Genomic DNA, 13381 nt, shown 5'->3' on the forward strand with positions numbered 1-13381 from the left:
GACTAGATTTTGAAAATTTTAAATAAGATGTTAGCAAAAGTGCGCTTGTGCGTACAATTCACTGAGGTTTCAGTTTAAGGCCGCTGTTAATTATGCAAAAGTTTCTAAGTAATCTCATGGTAATTAACTCTACCGACCTAGCTGAATCACAGACACATGAATGCCAATTAATAAATCAATCTCAGCCGTCTGTTATTATTATTATTATTATTCTTTTTTAAATTTTAAGCGCACTCTGAGTTTCAGCAGAATTATTGACCTGGCCTCTGGGATCTGCTTGCTTTCCACTCAATGCCGAACACTTTATCCTGATTCCTGAATCTGATCCTCTTCTCATCTTTCATTTTTTTCATATTGTTGGCTTCCAAGAAGCAAGCAAATGGGAATGATGAATGAACGGAGCCCATAAAAACACAAAAACAAACACGGCTCTTGAGTCGTGAACCCCCACGACAAGATCACTCTTGTGGTCCACCACCACTATATATGGTCCATTTTTTCAGTAGAGTAAATAGCGCGTAACGTTGTACACAGTATTATACATAGTCATTAAATTAAATATATATATATATTTCATTGTAAAGTAAATTTATTAATTTTATTAATTTTTATCTTTATACACGAGTATTGTCATTCTACTTATCAACTGTAATTTTATGTGCAAATATCGTTTATAGATAATATTTGAGTGATGATTCAGTTTAAAACTCTTATATAAACTTATTTTGTACAAACTAATACGGCATCAATTTATTGGTTGAATGAAAATATTAAATAATGAAAAATTTTATCTTCTCATTTTCTCACTATAAACAGTAAAATATCGTTTCGCCTTCGAGAATAATTAATTCAGAACATATTTATGTTTTTTTTTTTTACCATTTTCCTCCCAAACCAAAAAGAAGAACATTACCTACCATTCCTAGATGCATTGCCTCTAACTCATGCGTGAAGGTTGCCTTAATGTGTAAACCTTCTTAAGTTGATGGCAAAATATGTTGGGTTTGAACTAATTTCATAAGCACGGGGAGAAAATTTTGGCTTTCATTCTTGCAATTTTTTTAAAATTTTTTTTTTAATGCATTGATTCAACTTGTTAGTAAAGATTTATTGTCGTCGCGGTTACTATATCTATGACCAACAGATGGTCAATTCTTAATAATCTATCGAGCATATTTGTGTTAAATAAATAAAAATTGGGGATTGCAAAGTATGTAAATTACTAATTAAAAAAAAAAAAAGCTAAGATCTATCCCCCCTCATCACACACATGAATTGGGATAAATATATTATCCAAAAAAGATTCATGGACTTCATCGTTAAGAAACCAAAAAAAAAAATTAATTAATTATTTGGCCACAATCCGATGGATATACTTTCATCAACATGATAAGCCAATTAGTTTGGGAGAAAATTCAATAAAATGGTACAGATTGAATAAAAACAATATACGAAGAGAATAAGTATGATATTTAACTTTGCTATACAAAGTTTCAATTTACGAAAATTGAAGACAAAAAGAAAAAAAAAAGATAAAAATACATACTGTCGTAATTTTATTTTTTAAAAAATACAGTATCCGTAGAGAGATTTAAATAATTTTGTTTGAGATCTTGATTACTGGCATTTTTACATGACAATAATTCACCCAATGAATTTCTTATAAGATATTTGATGTCTTTGTTACAGTAAATTATCACAAAATTAAAATAAAAAAATATCTTTCAGATGAATAAAATAAGGAAAAGATCCATACGATTACCCATTCGGGGGGGAAAAAAACATACTATTACAACATTAAAAAAAATATTCCATGAAATCGAGGGTGAAAACATGAGTACATAATCTAAACTAACATCGATTATTAAAAGCAAAAAGCTTAGAGCCTACAAACATGAGTACAAGATCTAAGCAAACATGGATTATTAAAAGCAGGTAAGAACTGGCTTCACAAAGAGTAGGTGGGCAGTACAAGCTAGCGATCGATCCTACCAAGATAGAAATCTTACATCTCTTAACGCGATAAGGCCAACATAACGAGGAGAGCCATGACCAAAACAGGAATAAATAGAAATATCATAGGCGGTGGTGGCAATGGCGGCACTACCAGCGGCAACCATAGAAGTAAAAACGTGCATATAGACATTACCCCAAAGGCAAAATACTTGTCCATCAAATTTGCAAAGAAGTAGCTTGTCGTTGATTTAATTAGCTCACGTGTGAGGGTTTCATCTTTATATAGAACATAGATCTTATGATTGGATAATAGTGTTAAAGAAATTATCCCACGTCGATTTAAAATAGTTAGGTTAGTTATACATGTTTGAGGTGTATAAAACTCTCTCTCTCTCTTTTATTTACCTATCTATCTATCTATCTATCTATATATATAGCTTAATGGCTACATATATTCTATTTTACTATTAGACTATATATTTTAATAGTTTTTTTAATTTAAAAAAGATCATGTGTCTAATTTATATTCAAAAGTTAAATCGAAAGTTCAGAGTGCCTAAACTTTATTATTTAATTGAAGATTAATTCTCGTCTGATATGAGATAATGTCTTTAATAGTTTTCATCACATGCAATCCGGTTAATAAAATAGTATGAGTCTACTCATATATAAATTTAATTATGAAATTACATAAAACTCCATAAACTTAATTGATGCTAAATAATAGTTGCTCAAGAGTCAAGAATTGAGGGTTAATTGATTCCTGCCTAATGAAACAAGTTGAAAACATACCAGTTAGAAACCGGCAGTCACATACATAACAATGAAAAGACAAGTCTAAAGGCACATCAATGACAACGGCAATTATCACATTCCACTCGTCTTCGTTCCACTCAATGCCACAAACCTTTCTCTGACAAACCATCTTTCATTTCTTTTTCTTGTTTTTTTAAATTTAAAAGTTTTTCTTTTTTAAGCTGCGAGGTAGCTTACATGCAAAAGAGAATAAAAAGGAAGCTCACAAAACCAAGGAAAATTACAATTTAGGTACCCAATTTATGTAAAATGACCACCGTGTATCTTGACATGTTATAAGGTAAGTAAAAATGTTATCATCATAGTCAATTAGGAAAATTTTTTTGATATATATTATTTTCTAAAATTCTAGTTACTTCAACTAAAAACTTTTCAAAAAACAATATATAAAGAAGATAAATTTTATTCTTATTAATTCATGAGCACAAAAGTTCAATTCATTACAAGTATTTGAAATATGAGAAAGGAAATAATACAATTGATATAATTTGAAATTAATGACTGATAGAAAAATTGAGTGAATCAATTTTTCTTAATCATTAATTAAGATGAAAACAATCAATCAATCAATCATTTGATTGATTGTTTTCTTTCCATCAATGTTGTTTAATTTGATTATTATCATCAGCTGGTGTATGAAAAAAAGATAAAAGAAATATTATTTTTAACTGAAAAAATTAATAATATTTAAAGCAATTTATTACATAAAAATGTTGTTATATATATCCTCCATCTTCCCACCTTCTGTTCAGCGATTGCGCATCTGCACGAAATGGGTCATATTCTTAACTAGTGCCACGGTGGAAAAAATAAAAATAAAACACATTTCAATGACATGATGAGCCTTAACCCGTTAGATGTGCACGTACCATATCCTCAAGAAGTGGAGCCAATGCATATTTTATGCCACAATCTCCAAGCATTCGGCATGTAACTGCTCCATGCATCTTTTTTTTTTTTGAATTAACATGAGACAACATAAAATACTCCAACTGAACAAAATTTTAAGGGCAAGAGTTAAGAATTGGGTATTTGAAGACTTTCTTATATCTCAAGCAAAAGTTTCAATAACTCTTGAGTTTCAAATGATGATCAGTCCAATATATATTTTAGGAATTAAGTGAAGTGATATTTTGCATGACCAACCACCAGATGGGGTGTTAATAAGTCACCTTATATACTATAACTTATATCAACTTGATAGTAGTGGTGCCCAATAACATTATATACTGTAACTTACATCAACTCGATAGTAGTGGTGCCCAATAACTCAAAAGTTGAATCAACTAAATTAGATTTGGGTTTATAATTATAATTTTTGGGTTGATATATATTACACTATTATGTAACTCAACAGGGACCGTGCTAAAGGGTGTATCAACTCATCAAATCGGGAGCACGCATATGCATATTTATCCCGTGAAGTGTCTTTATGCTGCCTTTCAGTGTGCGAGACAAAAACCTGAAAGCACTTATGTTGTATTTTGGCATTTGCTCCTTTTTCCTGAGCACAACATGGGCTGCAGGCCAATTTTTCAACTCTCATTTCAATATCAAAACATAAAAAATCGAGATTGTGATGTCATCGTTAGTCCTTTACCAGCCAAAGACTGGTAGCTAGAAAACAAAGACAGTTGCATGAGCATAGCAACGTAGAAGGCACATGAATGAATCATGAATGCCAATTAATTTTATTCACTCGCTCGTTCTACTTTTTTAATGCAATCTCGGCCGTTGGTATTATAATATATCTTGGGATCTACAATGCGTTGCAGGAGTCTACGCCAAACACTTATTCAGTTTCTGCGGACAGGGCTGGCTGTTTCTTAGTTTCAACTCTGGCTGGCTTCCAGGAAGCATGCGAAAGAATGTGAATGAACACCCCCGAAAAACAAACAAAAACAAACGTGGCTCGTGAACGTGCATCAACTCATTTTTGTGGGCCATGGTCAACTTTTCACTGATTAAAATTGACTCAGCTTTCGTCATCTCTGATTCTAAACATCCATCATCCACGAGATATTGTTTCCCCAATAAATTTATCAAAATAAAATAAAATCCACAGGCCGCATTATTGCCCCAAATTATAAATACACACTATTAGATAAAGAAAATTTATGAGAATAGTACAAAAACTTTGGGATTTAAACCCTTGCTCAAGGTAACCAAGAAAATTTTGGTATTTCATTTGTGAAATTATTAAAGAAATGCATTGGCTGAAATTGTTAATAAAGTTTTGTTGTTGGCGAGGTTACTATTTTTTTTTTTAATTCTGAATTTTAAATAGATCTGAATTGATATGAAATCATAATAAATTTAAATGTTTGAATGTAAATGACATTTTTTTTTCTTTTGAATATCCGAATGCAAGTGTTAAATTATCTGTTTTCAATGTTTGCACATATTTACGTACTCTTTCAAACATTATAATGTTAAATAAGTGATAAAATATTAAAAAATAAATAAATTAACATTACTTCATATTTATTAGTATATTAGTATATGCATGAAAAGTTATGTTTATATTATAAAATAGGTTTAATATGCCAGCAAGCTCAAGTTTGTAGTCGACTTGGAGCTCCTTGCTCGTATGGAAGTTTGTCTCCAAGTGGCTAACTTGATCTTGCATGAATCTTTGTTTTTTTTTTTGTTAGATTTCGTAGCTGTCCCATTATTTCATAGGCATGAAATTGCATTGAGTTTGTTTCTATTGCCTTGTAATTAGGTAGTGATAAGTGATTACTAGGTAAGAAAACGAGATTCACATTTTTCTAGAAACAACAGAAACTTGTACTAACAAAAGGAATTTTTGTAAAATAAGAGATTCCACTCCCATCGTCCCTTATCATCCATACAAATTCGGATAAGTATTAAAGCATATATTAACAAGGATGCATGGACTTCAATGTTGAGAAACAAAACGAATGTTTTCTATTTGGCCAATGGCAATATATCTATATCTCTATTTGGCCAATGGCCAATATATCTATATCTCTATTTGGCCAATGGCCAATATATCTATATCTATATCTATCTATCTATCTCTCTCTATATAAACACATCTGCATAGGAAGGAATGTCAAACAAAAAAGGATAAAGAGAAAACTATAATTTTATTTTTGTTTGTACAAATTGTAGGATTCGCTCATAAATTTCTTTTTTCTTTTTTTAACTTTTAAGGATCTTATGACATGTGACATTATGTTTTATATACACTAAAAATAATGGAGAGAATTGTTAATGGAGTACATAATAGGGAGGATAAGGCGGGCAGCTGTTAGAAATGTAAACCATAGCAAACTGATCAATTGGGAGTTTGGTGTATAAGGAAACTCCTTTTTCCCTAAAATTTTAATTTTTTATTTCAATTTCTCTCTCGCGCATTCTTTCTTGTGATATCCTTGAGATTCATGAAATTTAAGAAGAACAAAGACTACAAGATGATTTGGTGAAAATTTTGGAGAATAATTTTGTTACTTAATTTTTTGTTTAATGTTTAGAAGGACCTTTTAACTTTTTTGGATATAAATTCAACAAGAAAGGATGAGGAGGATTAAGAACTAATTAATTTCATGAAATTAATCATTGAATGGAAAGTGACTATTACTGGGATTATCTTCTCTTACTTTGTGTGTCCTTAGCCCATATTTGGTTGGAAGAAATGGTAGGAGAGGAGAGGAATGAAAATGAAAGAAAGGGGGAGAAAACAAGTGAAAAAGAAAGTCGATTTCATTTTCATTGTTTGGATGGACAAGGAATTCATTTTTTCTCCCATTATTTTTTTCCCTCTCTCCTCCTTTCCTCTCCTCTCCTATCCTTATAATTCTTCAAACCAAACATGCTAGAAGAACGTACGTGCGTTTTCATTAAACAAACTTCGAAAGCAAGTACCAAAATGGTGCGTTTTGATAGGAACTAAGGGAAGAAGAAAACGAAGCGATCTTGTTAAGAATGCAAGAGATGCTAATCCGTTACACAAAGACTCAATTTGTATTTGTCATAATTTCAGAATACAGTTTTCAAATGAAGAAATCTGAATGATTTTCATTTTGATTTTTGATCGAAGCATTGATTTGGGTTCTTTTCATTGATTATGTGGTGAATATCATCATATTAATTAATCTTCAAGAAGAAGACTACTGGTTTCTGCTTTCTAGAAATGTTTTTTTAGATCAGATGAATATATAAAACAAGAATTACGAGATCCATACATACTAATACAATATTAAAAAATAAAATTGCATAAAATGGAGGGGAAACATCAGTTCATATAAAATCTGAAGTTGATTGCTGTTTATTAAAAAGCAAGAAGAATTTGCTTATCATACAGTAGTAGACAGCAAAGGGATCGGGCCCCAACAAGGAAAATACTGATTGTTTTCAACGAGAAAAGGCCAGCAAAAAGAGGAGAACCATAATCAAAACCGGAACAAGGAGAAGCATCAAAGGCGGCGGCGGCAATGGTGGCAGCAGCAGGGGCAACAGTAAAAGTGACACCATCAACACAACCAGAATCATAATTGATCTAACTGTAAACAACCCTTTCATCAAATTCGACAGCAGCCGTTGAATTAGCTCACGTGTTGTGGTTTGATGTTCTGTTAATTTATATTGAAATTGGACGTTCGGGTTGCAACATAGATTTTAAATATATCACCGTATTTCTTCTTAACTTTAGTAACCAAAGACCCTGCGGTCAAATCTCAATTCACAGTGCCAAGTAAAGACACACGAATGCCAATTGCAATTACTCAAACTCTCAGCCATTTTTATTCCACTCAATTAACACCAATTACTTTTCTCTAAAAACCACTACTTTTTTTTTTCTTCTTAGTATATGGAAAGAAATAAACTTTTAATTGAAAAATAAATACTACAATCTTAATATCTCAATATTTTTTTTTTTGGTTTGAACCACGAGGCGGTCCTGAGTGGGCCCCAATTGTGGGACGCACCTTTAAGCCTGTACCACAACTCAGACTAATCCCCGCTCGCACCGGGTCGGCCCATAAGGGGTAAAGTGCTGGCCAAAGTGGTGACTCCATACAAGAGCGGGACTTGAACCCCTGACCTCTCTTAAGGAGTGAGAGTGCCGAACCACTCACACCAACCAACTTTGGTTAATATCTCAATATTTTGATTTCAAGTATTAAGGTCACATTCATTTAATTGTTGGATCGTATTGACTAATTAAGATACTATTTGATAAGTTTAACACTACTCTTTACTCTTTAACTAATGTTTAAGTAGATTTATGATAATTTAATATCACACTTAAGTATTTTTCGTCAACGTTATTAACATCTGTTTAAGATGACCAACATGCCCTCGAACTTGTAATTAGGTGAGAGAAAATAATATAACCAGACTATCCAATTTTTGGTATCAGGTAACTAGTTTTTTTTTTTTGTTTAAATAAAAGATACAAAAGTTCAGTGTCCCATTAAATTAAAAGGTTTAGAATATTTTGGGCAGTTATTATTTACGACAGATATATCCTTCATCTCCTTCTCCCACCTCCCCTTTCTAGCCACCACAAAGCTGTGCCGCCAACTAGCGTCCCTGGCCAAACAAGTTTTCTTTTTTTATTCAAGTTGTTTATTTCAATTATGAATTTAGTGTACAACTTTGGGTCAAATCGAGTAAAATTTCTTTGACTGGGTCCAAGTCCAACCCATCAATGATGAAAATGTAAAATTTGTGAAAAAAATAGTGATTATTTACACAAATTTATTTCTCAGTACATTGACGTGACATAATTATTTTTAATTAAAATATTAATCATGTGGTGTTTTTATCTAACTAATACAATAATGTAAGTAAGTGTAACATACACACACTCACAGCAACAATGTTAATAATGTAACTTATTACTGTTGTTGTGAGTGTGTGTATGTTACACTCAACGTAACATAGGGTGACCCATAATACAATATTAATTCATACCAAATTTATGGCTCAATCAATATTTATATAAAAAAAAAAAGGCCATGCGTTATGATATTTTAAAAAATAGATAGATATGACAGAGTAGGGCTTTGGACGAAACCTTATGGATACAAGTTATTATTATACGCAAGCAATGAAATCGCACAGTGTACAAGACTACTCATCACAGACATTATGCGGTGAAAATAAGTCATATTGCGCGTTAGACCAAGACCAAGGAAAGTAACCCAATGTTACGTCTCTGACAAAGAATTTCTCGCTAAACTTCAATAATTTAGCAACAGAACAAGTGAATAACAATTGTTCCACAACTGTACAAAGTCCAAAGTCTATGATGATGAACTTAAGGTAAGTGAATGTATTGATGATTGAAAAGACTCCACTTGCCTTACCCTCTCATGTTTATATTCACAGGGGGTTGATAGGTGCGTGCAGGCACAGCCTTGCATGACTGCTCGCATGTCAAGCTCTCATTGGGGCTGCCGGCACAGACTAACCGGCTAGCATAGCATCAGCACCAACAGCAGAGTTGACAATACCAAGAAAAGAAGAGCAAACACCTGGCCACGGAAAAGGTGAGCTCCTCTTCAGATTCGAAAAGGAAAGCACATTTTTATTGGACAGAGGAAGAAGATGATCAGAAATTAGAAAATTACATCTTAGCTCAAGGTGTAGGCAACTGAATAAATGTCCCGAGACTTCCAGGTGTTCAACAATCAACATTGTGGCGAAAGTTGTCGCTTTAGATGGTTTCATCAATTACGTCCAGGTCGGTCTAAAGCGTGGCTGGTTCACTCAACAAGAGGATCAACTTATTATCAACCTATTGTGCACGTGTAAAGGGTTAGTGTACTCACTAGTATTAGTACTTGTACTGTTCTAATTAATACGTATATTATTTCTGTGAGGTAACTAATTTGACGAATTAATTTTGTGTTAATGAATTAATAACATATTATAGGTAGAACTCTATAGCAAAAAATTTACCAGGACGAACACTTGTAGCTATAAAAATCGTCGTGAAACTGTTAATATGAGGCAGCAATGGTACGTTAATTAACGCACGTAGCAGCAGCAGCATGTGACAATTATTATCCAGTTCCTGTTTTATTGAATTTAATCATCTAATTAATTTTATTACTGTCTTATGCATTAGCTGACATACTTGAAGCTTTCCTAGTTGTAATGTAACAATAATCCACTGGTGGTAATAATAACTATCGCAATTTAATTTCCGCTTACTCTTTGTAGAAGCTGGAAATAATAATATTGCACGTCTTGTGTACATCTATTTAATTTATGGAGTGTTAAATTTGACTGAACTTGAATGTATGATGAATTAATAAATCTTAATAATATGTTTTATTTTTTTCGCATCTAAATGACATAAATAAAACTATAATTACTAATTTATTAAAGTAAGATGTCATGGTTTATTCTTTCTAGAAATAAATATTAAATAAATTTAGAATCAGTGATTTATTAAACCAAAAAAAAAATTACTTGATTTTATTGAGATCTTTTTAGCAAGTTTTTAGTACAATTTTTATGTTGAGAATGCAAGAGATTTGAAGCTTGAAATCGGCTCATTAGTGGGGAGAGAATGAATTTGATCTATTAGGTTAAATAAAAACAAAAAGGACAGATTCTTCTAAAATATATCAATGAAAGCTTGTACAGTATGTTGATCAATTACTGTCATAAAATAATCATGGCAATTGATACCCATAAAAAATAAGTCTTGTTAATTTCAAAGCAAGAACATTTCATATTTACGAACCGCAACACTGTTATAGATCTTAAAGACCGTGTCAACTCAAATCAGAAACGTGCATTTCCCGTGAAGATTGCACATGGCATTCGAATATATGAGACAAAAAGCATTACTTATTTCCTTTGTCCTGAACACACACACTAGGCTTGCAGGCCATTTTGTCACGATCCCTCTAGTAAAAGAGGCTAAATTGGGCGAACCAAAGTCCAGAAGTTATTTAAGTGCCGCATGAGTTGCTGTGCAAGGTAATCATCCGGCGACAATTTGTTCAAAACAGCTCTATTTGAGCTTCAAATCAGAAGAAATGGTGGGGATTTCGAATTGGGATGAATAATTGTCCTACAACTTTAGCGTTCAATTAATGTGAGATAATTTTATTGACAATATCAGTGTGTTATAAATAAATAGTTGTTTAATGTCTACATTTTAATTTAAAAATCCGTTTAGTCTTTATATTTTAAAAAATCTCCGAAGGCATTCTTATTCTTAAATATATGACATTTCTATTTTTCTTTCCTTTTACAATAATACTTTTGCATGGGCTATTAATGACAAAAAAAATGTCAATTCATCAAATTAGCCTTTACAACAAAATAAAAATTAATGTAAGTTTATATGTTATTGTTTTACTTTTAGGATTAATTTAGTAGATTAAATTTTTATATACAATTATGAATATTGTAAGGATATTAAATATTACTTTAAGTTGGCTGATATTAATTAATTTATAAATAATTATTAGCAAGATTGTTGTAAAGATACAAAAGATTCCAGTTCTTTCATACTGATATTTTTGTTGGTTACTGGTTATAAAAGTAAAGAAAAAGTAATGGTAATAATATAACATATTTAATAATAAGGGTATTTTGAAGTACTTTTATAATATAGGGATTAAACGAGCACTTAAGTCAAAATATAGGGATTAAACAACCATTTACCCATATTTTAATGCTACGAGCTATTTATTAGCATATCAAGACGATATTCCATTCTATTTTTTTTTCTTTCTAAAAGGAGATGATATCCATTATGAGTGCTTGAAAATTTTAAATACTACTAATAAAGCAAAATTGTAAAGTTTTAGTTTAAATTCATAATTTGTTAAGAACTATACATCTCAAATTTTTTATCAAAAAAAATTTCAAATGATGTGGTATTGATCAATTTGTTGGTGAGACCATACAATTAATTAACTTGAATTTTGTGAAAATAATCGATTAGTTAATGGATGACACATAATTTGAGTTGAATTTTGAAATAACAAATTTGGAATGTTTGTCATTAGACATTTGCTATTGAACAATTTAGGTGGGCACTCCATAAATTTATTATGATTTGGGATCTCCAATCTACAAATTTTACAATGAATCTATATAGCCAATGAGTGAATTAACATTAATTGGAGAATTACTGTATTATTAATAATAAGGGATAAATTAAACGATGATTATTTATCTTATAGCCTACAAACATGTGTTCGAGTAACTTCCAAATCCATTGTTTAATTTCAACTGCTGGTTGTTTGTTTAAGCATTACGTCCGTCAAAAATCAAAATATAATATCTGATGCTGTAGAAATTGAGGCGCTCGTACAAGAAGCACAATTCATGGCTATTATTACACGTTGAAGCTAAGCAAAATAAGATGAATCATGAGTTGAGAGAATAAAGCACGCGTAGTGTGCAAGTATGGGGCAGCGTTTATCTTCAAAACCTTCATTATGTTTTCCCACTTGCAATATTCCTCCAACAATTGCAGGCACCCTTATTCTTCGGCAGTTCTATATATATAATTTATGACCATATCTCCATGTAATTGAACCAATTAATTTCAAAGTGTATAGCTCTCACATACAAGACAGGGGGGGCAAGGCCACCTAATCGTTTATATTATTTTAATTTACTGGTATAATAGATATCCAATACTCAGCAGGAGACCATGGACAAACGAAGAAGATGAACGTCTTATTAGATACGTCGAAGCTCACGGTGCCATCATATCCCTAGAGCCATGCGTAGCTCGCCTAGCACTCGGGGTCGATGGCTCAACCATCTACTCCCTAATATTGTTAAGCACGTCAACTCCACTAAAGAAGAGGAGGATGTCATCATTAACATACACATGCAAGTTGGTAACAAGTTAGTACATATACAGATATCCAAATCTAAATAACCTTTTTTTTCCCCAACTATGCTCATTTAATAACATACAGTGTGTGAGCTAGCTGCTCGATCGTTACATACATTCATTATTATTTCTTTCTTATGCTTTATCTCATTTTTACGAAAGGAAAGCACATTATTATTACTGTTTTCTTTTTTTTAAATATGTTAATTAGGTGGTCTGCTATGGCTAAAAAGTTAGCACATAGATCAGCGAATGACATTAGAGACCAATGGAGAACTATTGTGAGGAAGAGATTTCTTCTTCGGCACATGAGTCCGTCTTTGTCATTGTTTCGCGACGACGGCATGCAGAGATAAAATCTCGTTTGCTTTGAAAAGAGAAGGAGGGCCAAAGCCAAGCAAAATGCAAAAGATGAACCCAGATATAGCAATCAGTTCAGAGCAGATCAATCTGGAACTCACAATAACTCCTCCCGCTCACCATTTCAAAGATCAACCACATTCTTGCTTGAGCTTGGAATTGTAAGTGCAACTGCGATAATAGATGCAATAATATATATATATAGAAAGAGGGATGATTAAATGAGGTTTTATAAAAATTTGTTAGGAACCAAGTGGTAAAAGAAAATTTCTAATAGGATCAGCGTGTGATTCTCGTTTACATATATATAGGCTGTAGCCAGTAGTAGTAATTTGGTTGTGCTTATAGATTATATTATGGGACAAAAATCTACTTAAAGTGTGGAGATAAAGCTTTGAT

The sequence above is a fragment of the Citrus sinensis genome, chromosome 7 (assembly GCF_022201045.2).
Source record: "Citrus sinensis cultivar Valencia sweet orange chromosome 7, DVS_A1.0, whole genome shotgun sequence".
Taxonomy (NCBI): domain Eukaryota; kingdom Viridiplantae; phylum Streptophyta; class Magnoliopsida; order Sapindales; family Rutaceae; genus Citrus; species Citrus sinensis.